The 20,286-nt window shown below is 45.1% G+C and overlaps 1 protein-coding gene across 3 annotated transcripts in view; it reads left to right on the plus strand.

The window, feature by feature from the left end:
- The window catches only part of fhip1b (FHF complex subunit HOOK interacting protein 1B), a 115,678-nt gene that overhangs the window by 19,513 nt on the left and 75,879 nt on the right, over positions 1–20,286 (plus strand). Inside the window, exon 1 of one of the 3 annotated variants that reach the window (XM_059963561.1) lies at positions 11,346–11,363. The exons of the other annotated variants lie outside the window; for them this stretch is intronic. The gene's annotated coding sequence lies outside the window, so the exon portion shown is untranslated. Of the gene's footprint in view, positions 1–11,345; positions 11,364–20,286 lie in introns of those variants that run through there. 3 annotated transcript variants of the gene reach the window in all.

Raw genomic sequence — 20,286 nt, forward strand, 5'->3', positions numbered from 1 at the left:
TCTAGTTCTGGATACCCTTTCCTCTGCACATCCTCCCCACGTTCACCCTACTAGTCCTTCAACATTTGGTAGGTTTCAATGACATCCCCTTGCTTTCTTCTAAATTCCAGTGAGTACAGGCCCAAAGCTGCCAAACACTCCTCATATGTTAAGCTCTCCATTCACAGAATCATCCTCGTGAACCTCCTCTGTGCTCTCGCCAATAACAACACACAGGAGTATGAGATGATGAGAGGCATTGATTGTGTAGATGGCCAGTGGCTTTTTCCATGGGCTGAAATGGCTAACACAAGGGGTCATAGTTTCAAGGTGCTTGGACGCAGGCACAGGGATCTCAGGGTTAAGTTTTTCACACAGAGATTGGTGGGTATGTCCAAAGTCCCCCTGTACCTCTGATGTTTGAATTTTCTGCCCATTTAGATAATAGTCCGCACTCTTGTTCCATTTACCGAAATGCATTATCAAATGTTTCCCAACACTGTATTCCATTTGCCACTTTTTTCAGAATCAGAATCAGGTTTATTATCACCGGCGTGTGACATGAAATTGTTAACTTAGCAGCAGCAGTTCAATGCAATAGATAACCAGCAGAGAGAGAAAAATAATAAATAATAATAATAATAATAATAATAATAATAAAATAAATAATAAATAAACAAGTAAATCAATTATGTATATTGAACAGATTATTAAAAATGTGCAAAAACAGAATTACTGTACATTAAAAAAGTGAGGTAGTGTCCAAAGCTTCAAAGTCCATTTAGGAATTGGATGGCAGAGGGGAAGAAGCTGTTCCTGAATCGCTGAGTGTGTGCCTTCAGGCTTCTGTATCTCCTACCTGATGGTAACAGTGAGAGAAGGGCATGTCCTGGGTGTTGGAGGTCTTTAATAATGCACACTGCCTTTTTGAGACAACGCTTCCTAAAGATGTCCTGGGTACTTTGTAGGTTAGTGCCCAAGATGGAGCTGACTAGATCTACAACCTTCCGCAGCTTCTTTCTGTCCTGTGCAGTAGCCCCTCCACACCAGTGATGCAGCCTGTCAGAATGCTCTCCACAGTACAAGTATAGAAGTTTTTGAGCATGTTTTTTGACATGCCAAATCACTTCAAATGCCTAATAAAGTATAGCCGCTGTTTGCCTTCTTTATAACTTCATCGATATGTTGGGACCAGGTAAGATCCTCAGAGATCTTGACACCCAGGAACTTGAAGCTGCTCACCCTCTCCACCTCAGCTCCCTCTATGAGGATTGGTGTGTGTTCCTTCGTCTCACCCTTCCTGAAGTCACAATCGGCTCTTTTGTCTTACTGACGTTGAGTGCCAGGTTGTTGCTGTGGCACCATTCCACTAGTTGGCATATCTCACTCCTGTACGCCCTCTCATCACCACCTGAGATTCTACCAACAATGGTTGTATTGTCAGCAAATTTGTAGATGGTATTTGATCTATGCCTAGCCACATAGTTGTGTGTATACAGAGAGTAGAGCAGTGGGCTAAGCACACACCCCTGAGGTGCGCCAGTGCTAATCGTCAGCGAAGAGGAGATGTTATCACTAATCTGCACAGATTGCTGTCTTCCAGTTAGGAAGTTGAGGATCCAGTTTCAGAGGCCTACATTCTGCCACTTCGCAGTCATGATTGTGGGAATGATGGTGTTAAATGCTGAGCTATAGTCGATGAACAGCATCCTGACGCAGGTGTTTGTGTTGTTTAGGTGGTCTAAAGCCGTCTGCAGAGCCAAGGAGATTGCATCTGCTGTTGACCTATTGTGACAATAGGCAAATTGCAATGGGTCCAGGTCCTTAGCCATTCTTTCAATTTATCTGACGCTCTCCCTTCCCTCCCCGGATAGTCACCCATTTGTCTGTCTCCTGTAGACTTGGGGTGACTACCTCCCTTTAGCTCCTGTCTGTCACAGCCTCACTTTCCCTAACAAGCCGAAAGTCATCGAGCTGCATCTCCAGTTCCCTAGCACGTTCTATAAGGAGCTGCATCTTGATGCACTTGGTACAGATGTAGCCATCGGGGAGTTCTGGGAGTCTCCTAGGAATTCCACATCAGGTAGCCAGAGCAGAACTGGCTCTATAGATATAACCCCATATTCTCTCAAAATTTAAACAAGAATAAGGAATGAACACCTTCTTACCTTGCCTCCACCTGTTCTAGCCAAAGTCTCACTACTGTGCCTCAGACCACTCCCACGATGACCACTGCACTAGGTGGTGTCTCTCTTTTATAGAGACTGTGCTTTTAAAACTCTTCACCAGGCCTGTGTGGGAATACTTCATCGTGTCTGTGCAGTACTCCAATCACCGACATTAGATCATCCTCTGTCCTGTACCAGTCTTTCATGTTGACCCCAGGTATCGCCCATCTTCTTGGTGAATCCTTCCTCTCCCAGGGATGAGATCTTTGGAACTTCTGTTGGCGTTTCTGTAGCACTGAGTTTTTACGGGATAGAGGTTGCTAGCCCCAGACCCAACCCTCCCTTGGCAGCCAGGCTTGGCACCATTCATGGCAGAGTTAGTTTACTGCATGGTTAGATAGCTTATGATATGGTGGGGTAGTTTACTGTGTGGTACATGAGGGTAATTTCCTCTGCCACATGTGAGGGTACTAATCAGTAGTCACAAGGTGAGAGAAACATCAATGCCCAGGAATGGAAAATGGTGGATACAATCCAGACTGTCACAGGAAAAGCCCTCCCCACCATCGAGCATTCCTACAAGGAGCAGTGTTGCAGGAAAGCCGCATCCATCACGAAGGGCTCCCACCATCCAGACCAGACTCTTTTCTTGCTGCTGCCAGGTTCCCACCCCACCAGGTTCAGGCATTATCAGGGTTTCATAAATTCTATTGTATTTCATCATTTTCCTGTAAATGCCTGCAAGAAAATTAATCTTGAGGTACTATATGATAACAAATACAGTACCACGCAAAAGACTTCTGCACAACACTCTACTAATTTTATATATTGCACTATACTGTCATTGCAAAGAAAAAATCATCACATGTGAGTGATGATTCTGATATGGGTCTGTAACATGGACTGAGAGGGAGGAAGGTAGGGAGAGTAGTGAGAAGGGAATCATGGTTGGGAAAAAGGGAGGGGAGAGGGCAGGGAGTGGGAAGCTCCAGAGAGACGTTCTGTAATGATCAATAAACCAATTGTTTGGAATCAAATTACCTTGCCTGGTGTATCAGGGCTGGGTGTGTCTGCACCTGTGCCAGCCCCTGTCCTGGCACTCCTTCTCTGCCACCTCTCCCTGACCCCTCGCAAGGTGATCCATCCTCACCATACCCAGTATTCTTTGCTCCCTCTAGATTTACAAACTTGCTCCCTGCTCCAGGTTGACAAATACAGTATTGTGCAAAAGTCTTGGGCACACTGGCTATATATACGTGCCTAATATATTTGCATAGTATTGTACTTACTTTGATAATAAAATTACTTTGACTTTGAAAGGTCATATTTCACGGTTGTAAATCTTCAGAACAACTGATTTGAGCGGAGGCTTTGAACCCTTTTCCCTTGGAAGTGAAAAGGGTAAGATGACATGTGTGGCAGATGACTGCACAGGATCTGAGCCACTGGAACAACCTTTGTCCCTTCAGTAGAGCAAGTTGCTCCTTTATCCCAGAGAAGCTGCTGGCAACGGCCTGTTGGGAGTGTATTAGTCAGGAAGTAGTACTGAGTCATAAGGTGCCTTTATCCTTAGATCTGGTTCTATATAGATTACATATTTAATTACAGTGTCGCGTTATGCTTCCAATGTAATGTGGAATCTAGTCAGTGCGTGTCTGAACCACTGTAACTGGCAGTAGCAGGAAAGGGCCAGTTACACCATGAGGGATCCCACCCACCCTGCTCCAGACTGTTTGTCCCACTCCCATCAGGGAGGAGGCTATGTAGCGTCCACACCAGGACCACCAGACTCAACAACAGTTACTCTCCCCAAGCAGTGAGGCTGATCAACACCTCCACCCACTAACCCACCCCTCCACACCCCCAACCACCACTCCTGTCAGAATCCTGTCTGTACAGACACTCCTGTGCCTAGCGTCACTTTAAGAACATACAATTAATTTACTGTAGTGCTAGAAAGTTGGTGCACCATGTAGAATTTTCTCTATTTCTTTACAAATATGACCTAAAATGTGATCAGGTGTTCACACAAGTCCTAAGACTAGATGAGGGGAATCCAATTAAATAAATAGCACAAAAACATTATACTTGTTCATTTGTTTATTGAGAGAAATGATCCAAAATTACATGTATTTGTTGGAAAAGTATTTGAACCTTGCTTTCAGTAACTTTTGTGCCCCCCCCCCCCCCACTTGTACAGCAATAACATCAACCAAACATTTCTGGTAACTTTTACAGTCCTGCACATTGGCTTGGAGGAATTTTAGGCCATTCCACCATACAAAGCTGCTTCAACTCTGGGATGTTGGTGGGCTTCCTTGCATGAACTGCTTGCTCCAGGTCCTTCCACAACATTTCTATAGGATTAAGGACAGGACTTTGACTCAACCATTCCAAAAAAAAGAATTTTCTTCTTTTTAAACCATTTTTTTTTGTTGATTCACTCTTACCTTTTGAATTATTGTCTTGTTGCAATATCCAACTAATATTAAGCTTTAGGTGATAGGTTGCTACTCTGATATTCTCCTGGAAAATGTCTTGATACTATTTTGAATTCATTGTTCCCTCAACAATTGCAAGCTGCCCAGGCCCTGAGGCAGCAAAGCAGCCCCAAACCATGATGCTCCTTCCACCATGTTTCACAGTTGGGTTGAGGTGTTGGTGTTGGTGTGCAGTGCCCTTTTCCCTCCAAACATAGCAATGGGCATTTCTGCTAAAAAGTTTGGCTTTTGTGCCATCTGTCCACAGAACATTGTAGAACATCCAGGTGGTCTTTTGCAAACTTGAGACGTGCAAAGTTTTTTATTTGGAGAGTAGTGGTTTTCTCCATGAAGTCCTTCCTTAAACACCATTCTTGTTAGTGTTTTTCTTATAGTGGACACATGAACAGAGATGTTAGTAAGTTCTAGAGATTTCTGCAGGTCTGTTGCTGTTACCCTTGGGTTCTTTTTCACCTCCTTCAGCATTGCACGTTGTGCTCTTGGTGTGATCTCTGCAGGATGCCCACTCCTAGAGAGAGTAGCAACAGTACCGAATTTCCTCCATTTGTAGACAGTTTCTCTTACTGTGGGCTGATGAACACTCAGGTCTTTAGAAATGTTTTTGTAGCCTTTTCCAGCTTCATGCATCTCTACGGTTCTTCTAAGGTCCTCTGAAAGTTTTGATCATGGCATGGTGCACATAAATAGATCTTCTTTTGAGAAGAGCAGGCTCTGTCAGTAACCTGACTTTGTGTGTCATTTTTATATGGCAGGGCACCTCTACAACCCACACCTCCAGTCTCATCTCATTGACTGGAACACCTGACTCCAAATAGCTTTTGTAGAAAGCATTACCCCAGAGGTTCACATACTTCTTCCAAGAAATGCATGTAATATTAGATCATTTTTCTCAATAAATAAATGAATACTTTTTATGTTTTTCATGTTATTTATTTAATTGTGTTCTCTTTATCTAGTTTTAGGACTTAACATGAAGAACTGATCACATTTTAGTTCATATTTTTGCAGAAATAGAGAAAATTCTACAGGGTTCACAAACTTTCTAGCACCACTGTATGTATATTTTATGTATTTATACAATTTTATGTATTTCTATTTATTGTATTTTTATTATTATGTTCTTTATCTTATTGTGTAACAATAACAGTTACTTCATTCTCTTTCACACTTGTGTACTGGAAATGACATTAAACAATCTTGAATTGAATTGAAATGCCTTTCAAAAATTCCATACAGACATGCTAGGACAGGCGTATCCCTGATAAACTAACCAGTAAGTACTTAAAATGCTACTGAGTTATAGAATCATATTTCTTGTATTTGTTATGAACATGCAGTCCTGCTCCCATCACTTTATAATTGTGCACTGGAAATCATATTAAAAAGTCTTGAATGTTGGATCTTGTATAATCCGTTGATTAGTTCTGACTTCACATTAGCTTACCTCTGGTTTGCTCAGAGGGGTTTAATCATCTTCTACAGATGTGCTTGTGGCCAAGGGCTGGCATCTCTGGTCTTTTGTCAGCTACTGCTGTGTTTAGGAATCAAGACCAAGTTGCAATAACGATGCTGCAAAAATGCCGGGGCTGTTTGGTGATCTAGTGGGACCCTGTTGAAAACAATCAACCAACGAACCTGGGGTTACTTACTTCTCTAGCAGAACTGAGCCTAACTAGAAGGGAAGGGTTAGATTGATCTTGGAGTAGGTGAAAAGGTTGGCCCAGCATTGTTGGGCCAAAGGGCTTGTACGGTGCTGTAATGTTCTGTTGTAGTTAACCAAAGGATTGAGGAGAACCACTTAACCAGCTATCAATTAAATAAGCGGAAGAGATTCTGCAGACACTGAAAATCCAGAGCAATACACACAAAATGCTGGAGAAACTCAGCAGGTCAGAAAGCACCTATGGAGAGGAATAAACAGTCAATGTTTTGGGCTGAGATCCTTCATTGGTCCTGAAACATTGACTCTTTATTCTGTATAGGAGCGGAATTAGGCCATTTGGCCCATCGAGTCTGCTCCACCATTCAATCATTGCTAATCCTTTTTTTCTCTTCTCAGTCCCACTCCCTGGCCTTCTCCCCACAACCTTTGATGCCATGGCCAATCAAGAACCTATCAATCTCTGCCTTAAATACACCCAACAACCTGACCTCCATAGGTTGTTGTAGGGCAGAACAAATTCCACAAATTCACCACCCTCTGGCTAAAAGAATCTCCCTGCATCTCTGTTTCAAATGGACTCCCCTCAATCTTGAGGTTGTGCCCTGTTGCCTCCACCATGGGAAACATCCTTTCCACATCTACTCTGTCTAGGCCTTTCAACATTTGAAAAGTTTCAATGACATCCCCCCCTCATCCTTCTGAGTACAGACCCAGAGCTATTAAATGTTTCTTGTATGACAGCCCTTTCATTCTGGGAATCATCCTCGTGTACCTCCTCGGAAGCCTCTCCAATGTCAGCACATCTTTTCTTAGATGAGGAGCTCAAAACTGTTCACAATACTCAAGGTGAGGCCTCACCAGTGCCTTATGAAGCCTCAGCATTACATTCCTGCTCTTGTATTCTAGACATCTTGAAATGAATGCTAACATTGCATTTACCTTCTTCACCACCAACTCTACCTGCAAGTTAACCTTCAGGATGTTCTACACAAGGACTCCCAAGTCTCTTTGCATCTCAGATTGTTGGATTTTCTCCCTTTTAGAAAATACCCTGCACATTTATTCTTATACCAAAGTGTATGACCATGCATTTTCCAACATTGTATTTCATTTGCCACTTTCTTGCCCAGTCTCCTAATCTGTCTAAGTCTTTCTGCAACCTACCTTTTTCCTCGACAGTACCTGCCCCTCCACCAATCTTCATATCATGCAACAAAGCCATCGATTGCATCATCTAAATCATTGATATACAGCTTAAAAAGAAGCTGTCCCAACACCGACCCCTGCGGAACAGCGCTAGTCACTGGCAGCCAACCAGACAAGGACCCTCTTATTCCCACTCTCTGCCTCCTACCAATCAGCCAATGCCCTAATCATGTTAGTAACTTAACTGTAATACCATGGGCTCTTAACTTGGTAAGCAACCACATGTGTGGCACCTTGTCAAAAGCCTTCTGAAAGTCCAAATGTACAACATCCACTGCATCCCCTTTATCTATCCTACTTGTAATCTCCTCAAAGAATTCCAACAGGTTCAACAGAATCCCTTAAGATTCCCTTATTCCTCTCCAAAGATGCTGCCTCTAGCATTTTGTGCATGTTAACTACCTGAGTAACTAGCTAACGATGAGATCTTATCTTTATCTAAGTAAATAGTTGAGTTCAAAGTTAAAAGTAAATTTCTCATCAAAATACATATATATCATCATATACAACCCCGAGATTTATTTTCTTGTGGGCATTCACAGTAGAAACACAACAGAATCAATGAAAAACCACACACAACAAAGATGGACAAACAACCAACATGCAAAAGACAACAAACTGTGCAAATACATAATAAAAATAATAAACAAATAAGCAAGAAATATCAAGAACACAAGGCGTAGAATTCTTGAAAGTGATTCTATAGGTTGTGGGAACTGTTCACTGTTCAGGTGAGTGAAGCCATCCCCTTTGGTTCAAAACCTGATGGTTAACTGTTTCTGAACTTGGTGGCTTGGGTCCTGAGGGTCCTCTACCTCTTCCTGATGGCAGCAGTGAGAAGAGAGCAAGGTCTGGGTGATGGGTGCTGCTTTTCTGTGACGCTCCATGTAAATGTGCTCAGTCGTGGGGAGGGTCTCACTTGTGATGGACTGGGCCAAATCCACTTCTTTTTGTAGGGTTTTCCGTTCAAGGTGTTTCCATAGCAGGCTGTGATGCACCCAGTCAACTTACTCTTCAACACACATCTGTAGAAGTTTATCAATGCTTTAGATGACTTGCCAAATCTGCGCAAACGTCTAACATGGTAGAAATTTGCTGTGCCTTCTTGAGGGGGCAGGTTACCCAGCTGTAGAACCTATTCCCTTCCACAGAATGGGGGTTGTTGGTTGGAGGTCAAGATTATCTCAATCTCACAATCAACACACTATACCCTGCCCCACCTACCCAAAACCAGGGTGAGGGCAACCTCATGGTCATTCTGACATTATCCAGTTGGAGGTATGAGTGCCGTCAGACCTGGGCAGGGAACGAGGGGCAACTCAGAATTCTACCCGAACCCTACCGTCTCTCCCATTCACTGCTCGATCTCAGCCAGAGAGTATTAAAGCAGGTTATTGCACCAAGGGCTGCCGTGAGTGATGGGAAGCCTTCTAACATCGAGGACACCTTCTAAAGGCGAAGCTTCAAAAAGGCAGCATCCATTATTAAGGGCCCCCATCACCCTGGATGTGGCCTCTTCTCATTACTACCATCAAGGAGGAGGTACGGGAGCCTGAAGACACACACTCAATGATTCAGGAACAGCTTCTTCTTCCCCATCTTCACATATTTAATTTATTTTTTAATATATACTTATTGTAATTTATTGTTTTTTAAATTATTGTGTATTGTAATGTACTGCTGCCGCAAGCCAACATATTTCACGACACGCCAGTGACTATACATGAATGGGGGCAGTCTGCTACTCAGGCGGCAGGAAATTCCTGTGCAGACTGTGGCAGGGAGGAGTCTGGCTGCATTACTCAAACATTCCCAGTTAATGACGGGAATATGGAAATACCTTTTGCTGGAGAGCTATTTCACCCATGTAGGGACTGGGAAAGGGGAATCCCACACAGCCTGTCACAGTGTGCTGAGGTGGGTTGCTGTCAGTATAAACTGTGATCGTTTTTTCTGAATTTAGTCAACATTATTTTATTGGGGTAGCACGCTGTTACAATACCAGTGACCGGGTTTAATTCCACCGCTGTTTAGTTATCTCTCTATCTATCTGTTATTTATCTATTGAGAGATGCAGTGCGGAACAGGCCCAGCCACCTACTTAACCCGAGCCTAATCACAGGACAATTTACAATGACCAATCAACAACCTAGCCAGACTGTGGGAGGAAACCAGAGCACCTGGAGGAAAGACACACACACACACACTTTACAAACTTTCTTATGGAGGATGCAGAAATTTAACTTGAAGCTCCAACACCCCAAACTGGTGCAGTGTCGTGCCAACCACTACGCTACCGTGGCACCCAGTGACTGGTTTCCTCTCACAATTGGAAGACGTATGGGGCAGTAGGTTAATTGGTCACGTGGGCAGTGAGGGCTCATTGGGCTGGAAGGGCTTGTTACTGTGCTGTATCTCTAAATCCATAATAAATACGTGGGAGAATTTCAACTCAAAATCCTTCTCAGTGCTTGGTTGTGCTTTGTATATCATGTTGCGGAAGCACAGAAGAGTTGTCACAGTTGGAACGGGATTAAGAAGTGCAGACGGAATGGACGAGCAGCCTCTGATGGGAGGGTGGTTTGGTATGAGGCAGGGGCTGGCCGGGCTCTGATCTCAGCCCCTGCAGGGGAAGGTGGCACTGGTTCAAAACACCACTTCATCTTCTCAACAAAACCGAAAGAAAGGTAAGGGTAGTAGTGTATTACATGAAGGGCTTCCTGAAGCACTTTGGGACAGTGAACTGCAATTGAGTTGGAGTCTGAAGGTCCTGTTTCTGGTCCATGTTACTCTGTGACTCTGAGTAAGTAATATGATAAGGACCACATCTTCTATTTTAATGGTGTTAGTTGAGGGAAAAGCATTGGCTGTTGGATCACTCTTCTTCAGAGCACTGCCAGGTAACTGATCACAGAACAACCTCGCTGTGACATTTTGTCCAAAAGACTGTCCCTCTGACAACGCGGCTCTCTCTGCAGAACGTTTCCTCTGACAGCATAGCAGCTCCTCAGGGGTATGTCTACTACAGAAAGGTGATCTCTCAGTAACTTTCCTCCCATAGTGCCGTGCTCTCTCACTACAGCCCCGCCAGAGTGTGCTGCTCCCTCAGTAACTCCCCTCCCACAAGATGACCTTCTGTCAATATCTCCTACAGAGTCCCTTCCTGAGTACCACCCCCTCCTAGTGACCCTCCCACAGTATCTTGCCTCACCAGAGCCACCCATCCCACGTGGGCCTCTCTCATTCGCCCCCCCCCCCCACAGTGAGACTCTCCCTCAGTATCACCCCTCCTACTGTACAGCCCCTTGCACAGTGTGACCCTCGAAAAGGATGGCACTCCCTCAGTACTGCCCCTTCCATAGTGCGACCCTCTACTCTCTGTGGTGTGAGGCTCGAAGCCGTGTCCTTCAGGTTTAACGTTACACCACTGTGCAGTGCCAGCTCTCTGCAGTGTTACTGTGGTTCCCGCTGTTCTCATGTGGGCTTTGAGATATTTTGGTTCAGGCTGAGGGTGTCTCTGAAAACAACACCAGCAGCTGTCTGCTTGTTAAGGCTTGAATTTCGCTGCCATTAACCTGTTATGGTTTATAGCTGTGGGACTGAACAGCCCAATCTCTCTCCCTCTGATACAGCTGACTCACCCTCTAATTGCAGTGAGTGGGGAGGGGCAGGCACAAATCTGCCGTGAAATGGTGACTGCACCTGCTGCAGTATTGATGAGCACGCAGGGCTGGGCTTTGCGCCGAACGCCTTCAGAGACGCTGGTGCAGTCACTACAGAAGCTGCTAGAAATGTTCATGGGGTGAACCCCAGGCAGACGCATAAACAGCAGGGTCCACGTTACAGGTGAGGGCCGCCTTGCACTGATAAACACAAGATGCTGGAAGTCCAGAGTAACACACACAAAATGCTAGAGGAACTCAGCAGGTCAGCTTTTTTGAATTACGCTCCTAAACAGTGGAATTCTGTATCTTAAAATTATAAGGGATGCAGACTCAGTTAACACTTTTAAATGCCAGCTCAAAGCCTATTTATTTCACCTTGCTTTTAATTAATGTCTTCTTGTCCTTATTTTCATGTTTGTACTTTATCCCACTGTAAAGCACTTTCAACTACATTGTCAGTATGAAAAGTGCTCTATAAATAGGGTTATAATTAGTCTGTATGGAGGGGACTAAACAGTTGATGTCTCAGGCCAAACTCTTTAACTTGCATGAACGAGTAGCCAGGCTGAGAATCGCTTCCGTGACAAGCTCAGATCCGGACACAGTTACTTATCGGTCACTGAGGGATAGCTGCTACCAACTGAGTACTAACTGCTCCTACGTAGTGACCGAAGTTGTCAAGTCAGTGCATTCACTTGCTGCTGTAACTGCGAGCTCCTCTGAGCCATCGCCGATGACCGCTTAGCTTGGCTTACGCTGCCAACCTCAGATCAGAGAGGTGTGTTGTGGAAAGAACAGTCAGGGGTCAGTCTAGTGCTTGTTCCAGTGGGTGCAGCTCTGAGGGAACTCAGCTCCTCACTTTCAGTATGAGGGTCTCGCCCTGATGCCTGGCTCCCTAATTAGTTAAACTGAGGGAGGATCACACTCTGGGAGGGGCAATACGGTGGGAGAGGTGCTACTGAGGGAAGGGAGGGTCACAGTCTGAGAGGGGCAGTACTGAGCGAGTTATTCAGACAATCCCTTGAATCTGTAGATGGTTATAAAAGACGGCGTGCTGTTATTTGGGACGGGTATCAGAGGTCACTGTAGTGGCCTAGTCCTAGTGTGAGGATTTGATCTCACAACCATTAACCAGGACATGATCACTTTAGGGTCAAAGTAAACTATGCTCCCTTGATTACAAATATTGGTGCATTGTGAGGGAGAGTGTGTCTAAATTCAGCAGAATTCAGAAAAATGCAAGAGTGAAGAGAGGTCGAGGTAAATACTTGCAGTGGAATCTCGAGGCATTTGTGGAGGATCCACCTTGTGACTCCACTTGGAAGCTGGCATAGAATGGCCTGCTCATTGGATGCGGCATTATGAATAAAGCGCTTCTTTCATTTTCTATGATTTACTTCTGCAACAGAGTGTGGAGAAGATAGAAATCAGGAAGGATGAACCTTATAGACATTATAAACTGACATTTCTCCAGCATTTTGTTGTGTGCTATTAAACAGGAAGCTGTTGGGATAATGATAAACTTGCCGAGCTCATAGAGGAAGCTCGGTCCCTCATGGCAGGCTTTTCTGGAAATTAGATCACATGGGATCCAGGGGTAGATTGGATTCATAATTGGCTCAGTGGTAGGGAGCAGAGGGTGGTGTTGGAGCAGTGTTTCTCTGATTGGAGGCCTCTATCTAGGTATTCCACAGGGGTCTTGTTGTTTGTCATTTATGTGAAGATTTGGATGTGATTGTACAAGGCATGGTTCTTATGTTAGTAGAGGATACTAAAACAGTTGGTGTTGTAGATGGTGCAAATATTTAGAAAGAACTACAGGAAGTCTTGTTCTTGAGGGCTGGCAAATGGTTTTCAGAATCCTATCACAGGCATAGCTCATGAATTTGTTGTTTTGCAGCAGCAATACATGAAAATAATACAAATCTCAACAAATATATATACGATAAATTAAGTAAGTGCAAAAAGGGCAAAAAGTAGTGAGGCAGTGTTCATGGGTTCATTGTCCATTCAGAAATCTGATGGTGGAGGGGAAGGAGCTGCTCCTGAGTGTGTGTCTTCAGGCTCCTGTATCTCCTCCATGGTGGTAGCAATGAGAAGAGGGCATGTCCTAGGTGATCCAGATATCTGTGAGGTATTGCATTTTGGGAAATCAGACAGGGACCAGGGTAGGAATAGTGCTAGAAATGGTAGGGCTCTGGGGAGTGATAGGGCACAGAGGGACCGAGGAGTGTGCGTGCATAGTTTGTTGGAAGTGGTGTCACAGGTAGTCAGAGTGGTGAGGCTCTGAAGACCTCTATGTACTTCAAGAGAACCAGCTCCTCCTCCTCCTTCTCCTCCTTGATAACAGAAGCAATGTTTAAGAGCTGATTAGTTTGGTGTAACATGGTGTACTGTTCTATGTTCTGTATTCAACCTAGAGAGCCAGATGCGACTAGATTGCTGGGACTTGAGCACTTGAGTTATAGGGAAAGGTTGACTTGGCTGGCAATTATAAGGTGATTGGTGGAAAGTATGGGGGGATGTCAGAGGTACATTTTTTTACACAGTGGTGGGTGTGTGGAACACCCTACGGGGGGTGGGGTGGTAGAGATGGATACATTAGGGACATTCCACACCAACAGTGCGTGAAAAGAGCTGCTTTTTAATCAGGGTGACGATCTAGATGTCAAAGGTAGAGTTTTGCCGCAGATTCTCTGAGCTGAAGTGACCAATCCGCAAGAGGAAGTCATTAGAAAGAGCCATTCTTGCAGCAGACATTCCTTTGTAGACTGTCAGCCTTTACAGTGGCTGTGGCTCCTCAGGCTTGGCTGAGGTAGATTGTCCTGTAAGTTATTCTCTCTCTTCTCTTATTTCTTTATTTCTTATCTGTTAATGCACAGTATAGTGAGAATGGCTCCGTGGTCAGTGTTTCGTACTGTGTGTACTCTTTGAGATGAGGGACGACTGGGAGACCTCCGTTCTCCCAGGTAAACACATCTGCACCAGGTGCACCGAGCTGCAGCTCGATGACTTTCAACTCATACAGAGGATGAGGAGGTGACAGACAGGAGCTACAGGGAGGTAGTCACCCTGAGCTTGCAGGAGACAGGTAACTGGATGACTGTCAGAAGATGGAGGGGGAATGCACAGCCAGTACAGGGTACACTGGTGGCATTTCCCCTCAATAATAAGTTTAGATTCTATTGAGGGGGATGACTTACTGGGCGAAGCCACTGTGAACGGGTCTCTGGCACTGAGTCTGGTGCTGTGGCTCAGAAGAGCAGAGAAGTGAAGAGGACTGCAGTGTTGATAGGAGATTCTTTAGTCACAGAGACGAGGTTCTGTGGGCAAGAAGGAGACACCCGGATGGTATGTTGCCTCCAGATATCTCAGATCTTGTCCATGGCACTCTCAAGGGCAAGGGTGAGAAACCAGAAGTCTTGGTGTAGATTGGCACCAATGACATGGGTAGGAATGGTGAGGAGGTCCTGAAGAGAGATTTTAGGGAGCTAGATAGAAAGCTGAGAAACAGGACCTCCAGGGTAGGAATTTCTGGATTGCTGCCTGTGCCATGTGCCAGTGACCTTGGCCTTGACCGTCCCTTGTGCAGTTAGATCTTGGACTTGCTGTCAGATCACCAGCAGGTGGTAAGAGTGGGCTCCCTCACCTCCACCCCTCTGATTCTCAACACAGGAGCCCCTCAGGGCTGTGTACTAAGTCCCCTCCATTACTCCCTGTATACCCATGACTGTGTCGCCAGCTCTAATCTGCTAATTAAACTTGCCGATGACACTACATTGATTGGCCTAATCTCAAACATTAACGAGATGGTCTACAGGGAAGAAGTCATCTCTCTGACACAGTGGTGTCACAAAAACAAAGGGGCTGGTTGTGGACTACAGGAGGAATGGAGACGGGCTAACCCCTATTGACATCAATTGGATCTGGGGTTGAGAGGGTGAACAGCTTTAAGTTCCTCAGCATCCACATCACCGAGGACCTCACGTGGTCTGTACACACCAGCTGTGTGGTGAAAAAGGCACAACAGCACCTCTTTCACCTCAGACAGTTGAGGAAGTTTGGTATGGGCCCCCAAATCCTAAGAACTTTCTACAGGGTCATGATTGAGAGCATCCTGACTGGCTGCATCACTGCCTGGTATGGGAACAGTACTTCCCTAATTGAAGGACTCTGCAGAGAGTGGGGCGGACAGCCCAGCGCATCTGTAGTTGTGAACTTCCCATGATTCAGGACATTTACAAGGACAAATGTGTAAAAAGAGCCTGAAGAATCATTGGGGACTCGAGTTACCCCAAACACAAACTGTTCCAGCTGCCGCCATCCAGGAAATGGTACCACAGCAAAACAGCCAGGACCAACAGGCTCCGGGACAGCTTCTTCCACCAGGCCATCAGACTGATTAACTCAAGCTAATTTGAGTGCATTTCTATGTTACATTGACTGTTCTATTTATTATATTACTATGATTACACATTGCACATTTAAACAGAGACATAACATAAAGATTTTTACTCATGTATGTGAAGGATGTAAGAAATCAATTCAATTCAGTGAGTATAAGAATAGGGTGGCTTGGCAGGTGAATGTGTGGCTGAAGAACTCATGCGGGGGCAGGGATTCAGATTTATGGATCATTGGGATCTTTTCTGGGGAAGGTATGACCTGTACAAAAGGGATGGGTTACACCTGAACCACACATCATGTTTCAGTTGGAAACCCTTTGGCGGGACTGGAGGTAAAAGCTGAGGAGTAGATTTAGAAGGTGGGGTGACAGGTGAAACCTGGAGGGAGAAGGATGTAGTAAAGAGCTGGGAAGTTGGCCATGGAAGAAAGAAAAGGGGAGGGGGGAGGAGCACCAGAGGGAGGTGATTGGTGGGCAAGGAGATAGGTGAGAGAGGGAAAAGGGGGGGATGTGGGGGGCATTACTAGAAGTTTGAGAAATCAATGCTCGTGCCATTAAGTTGGAGGCTACCCAAACAGAATATAAGGTCAACACGTACAAACAAGCTGGAGGAACTCAGCAGATCAGGCAGCATCTGTTGAAACGAGCAGTCAACGTTTCGGGCCGAGACCCTTCGTCAGGACTGAAACAATTTCAGACCTCCATCAGGTCTTGCCCCGAAACGTTGACTGCTCGTTTCAGCGGACGCTGCTTGTCCTGCTGAGTTCCTCCAGCTTGTTTGTACGTGTTGATTTGACCACAGCATCTGCAGTGTACTTTGTGGAGTATAAGGTATTGTTCCACCAACCCAAGTGTGGCCGCATTATGACAGTGATGGCCATAGCGGAATGGGAATGGGAAGTGGAATTAAAATGGGTGGCCACTGGGAGATCCCGCTTTTTCTGGCAGACGGAGCATATGAAGCGGCCTCCCAATTTATGCTGGGTCTCGCCGATATACAGGAGGCCACAAGCACAGTAAATGATCCCAATAGACTCACAGGTGGAGACTGCAAGGGAGGGGACTGACGAATGGACAAGGGAGTCGTGTAGGAAACGATCCCTGCAGAAAGCAGAAGTGGGGGTGATGTGCTTGGTAGTGGGATCCTATTGGAGATGGCAAGTTATGGAGAGTTATGTGCTGCGTCACCTCTAAGTTTCACCTATCACCTTGTGTATTTCTCTCCCCTCCCACCACCTTTTAAATCTATGCCTCAGCTTTTTCTCTCCAGTCCTGCCGAAGAGTTCTGGCCTGAAACATCGACTGTACTCTTTTCCATAGATGCTGCCTGACTTGCTGAGTTCCTCCAGCATTTTGTGTGTGTTGCTCGGATTTCCAGCGTCTGCAGATTTTCTTGTTTTTGATTAGGTTACACCCGACCACGAGGGGTTTAGTATCCTTGGCGGCGGGTTGGCTAGAGTTGTTCGGGTGGGTTTAAACTAATTTGGCAGGGGATTGGGAACTGGAGTGATAGTGCCAAAGATGACGTAGTTAGCAAAGTGTAGGGAGACTCCGAGCAAGGAGAGGCTGATGACAGGGCAAACTTGCAGTCAACAGGATGAGTTGTATTGTAAAAGGCGGACAAATACAGGACTGAAGTTATTGTATTTGAATCCGCACAGTATACGAATAAGGTCGATGAACTTGCAGCACAGTTGCAGACTGGCAGATATGATGTTGTGGGCATCATTGAATCATGGCTGAAAGATTATAGTTGAGAGCTTAATGTCCAAGGATATATATTGTATCGAAATAATAGACAGGAAGGCAGAAGGGGTGGCGTGACTCTGTTGGTAAGAAATGAAATTAAATTATTAAAAAGGGGTAACATAGGGTCATAAGGTGTTGAATCATTGTGAATTGAACTAAGGAACTGCAAGGGTAAAAAGACCCTGATGGGAGTTATAAACAGACCCCCCCAGACAGTAGAAAGGATGTGGTCTACAAATTACAATGGGAGATAGAAAATGCATGCCAAAAGGGTCATGGGGGAATTTCGATATGCAGGTAGATTGGGGAAAATCAGATTGGTGCAGGATCCCAAGAGGGAGAATTTTTAGAGTGCCTATGAGATGGCTTCTTAGAGCAGCTCATGGTCGCCCACTCAGGGATCTGCTATTCTGGATTAGGTGTTGTGCAATGAACCAGAATTGAATGGAGAGCTTAGGGGACAAGTGATCATAATATGATCAAATTCACCCTTGTTTGAGAAGGAGAATCTAAAGTCAGATATATCAGTGTTAAAGTGGAGTAAAGGGAATTACAGAGGCATGAGAGTGGAGCTGGCCAGAATTGGGTGGAAAAGAACACTGGCAGAGATGACAGCAGAACAGTAATGGCTGGAATTTCTGGAAGCAATTCGGAAGGCAGGATATATACATCCCAAAGAGGAAGAGGTATTCGAAAGGCACGATGACACGATTCTGGTTAACAAGAGAAGTCAAAGCCAACATAAAAGCCAAAGAGAGGGCATATAATAGAACAAAAATTAGTGAGAAGTTGGAGGATTGGGAAGCTATTTAGAAGGCAACTAAATAGTCATTAAGAAGGTAAAGATGGAATATGAAAGTAAACTAGCTAATAATATTAAAGAGGATATCAAAAGTTTCTTCAGATACAAAGTGTAAAAGAGAGGTGAGAATGGATAACGGACCACTGGAAAAACGAAGCAGTAGGTGTCGTAATGGGGGAGAACGAATTGGCAAACAAACTGATTAAGTATTTTGTATTGGTCTTCACTGTGGAAGACTGAGGTGTGACCCAATTGAAACCTATCGAATGGTGAAAGGCCTTGATAGAGTGGATGTGGAGAGGATGTTTCCTGTGGTGGGAGGGTCTAAGACAAGAGGATACAGCCTCAGAATAGAGTGCCGTCCTTTTAGAACGGAGATGAGGCAAAATTTCTTTAGCCAGAGAGTAGTGAATCTGTGGAATTCTTTGCTACAGACAGCTGTGGAAGCCATGTCTTTATGAATATTTAAGGCAAAGGTTGATAGATTCTTGATTGGTCAGAACATGAAGGGATAGGGGAGAAGGCAGGAGACTGGGCTGAGAGGAAAATTGGAATTGCCATGAAGAAATGGTGGAATAGGCTTAATGGGCCAAATGGCCGGGTTCTGCTCCTAGATCCTATGACTGTCTTTAGAGATTTTAGAGATAGGCACATGGATGATGGAAAAATTGAGTGTTATATGAGAGGGAAGGGTTAGATTGATCTTGATTAAAAGGCTAGCAGACTAGGCTGAAGAGTCTGTACTGTGCTGTACTGCTGTGTGTTTATTCCCTGGAGTGTAGGAGAGTGAGGGGAGATTTGATAGAGGTATACCAAATTGTGAGAGGCAAATGCAAGCAAACTTTTTCCATTGAAGCTGGGTGAGACTAGAACTAGAAGTCATAGGTTAAGGGGAAAGGTGAAATATTTTAGGGAAATTGGGGGGGAGAGGGGGGGAATCTTCTTCGCTCAGAGGGTGGTGAGAGTGTGGAAGGAGCTGCCAGCACAAGTGGTGGATGTGGGTTCAACACTTAAGGGAAGTTTGGATAGGTGTATGGGAGGAGCATGGAGGCCTATGGTCCAGGTACTAGGCAGAATAACAGTTCTGCACAGGCTAGATGGGCGGAATGGCATGTTTCTCTGCTGTAGTGCTCTCTGACTATGACAATGGCATCATGTTTGGCACAGATATGGTGGGTGGTAGGGCTGGTTCCTGCGCTGCACCGTTCTCTGCCTGTGAACTGTGGAACCTTTGTTTATTTCAAGTTTGATGAAAAGGTCTCACTTATCCCACTCTGTCATTTACTTTATCAGCCGTGCATTGAGGAAAGGCCATTACAGCAGTAAGGCATACCTGACTCGTTCACAAAGCATTGTGACAGAGGTTGAAATGCAGCTTTGTAATGAGACATGAGAACGAGTCACTAAAAGCTTGGTCAGAGAGGGAAACGAGGAAGCAGAGAGGTTTGGGGAGGATACACAGAACACTATACTAGAGTAACAGGCCCTTCAACCCATCACGTTGTACTGAACTAACCCGAGTAATTAAATGGCCAACTAAACTAATCGCTTCTGCCTAAACAATGTCCATATTCTTTCATTTCCTACACTTCCTAGGAGCCTTTGGAATGCCTCTCTTATATTTACCTCCACTACCACCCCAGACAATACATTTTAGATACCCTCCACTCTCTGTAAAAAAAGCTTGCCCCTCACAACCCGCTCTCACCTTAAATGCATGTCCTCTGGTATTAGACATTTCAACCCTGGGATGCGCATAAGGAGTTTGTAGTTCTTCACATAATCGTGTGGGCTTCCTCTGGGTGTTCTGGTTTCTTCCCACGGTCCAAACAGGCCATGTATGTCCGTACACGGCCTCCTCTACTGCAATGATGAGGCCAAGCTCAGGTTGGAGGAGCAACACCTCATCTACCGTCTGGGTAGCCTCCAGCCTGGTGGTATGAACATTGAATTCTCCAATTTCCGGTAATTCTCTCCCCATCCCCCTATCCCAGGTCCCTCTCTGCCTCTCTCCCCTTTCAACTTACTGCTTCTTTCATGCTTATCCCCTCCCCTCCCCCTTTATCTTTCCTCTGATTGGTTTTCCACCTGGCGCCTCTAGCTCTTCCCCCTCCCTATCTCTATTACTGGGCTTCGGCCCTCTCTTCC

This window comes from Hypanus sabinus, chromosome 3, assembly GCF_030144855.1.
Source record: "Hypanus sabinus isolate sHypSab1 chromosome 3, sHypSab1.hap1, whole genome shotgun sequence".
Classification (NCBI taxonomy): domain Eukaryota; kingdom Metazoa; phylum Chordata; class Chondrichthyes; order Myliobatiformes; family Dasyatidae; genus Hypanus; species Hypanus sabinus.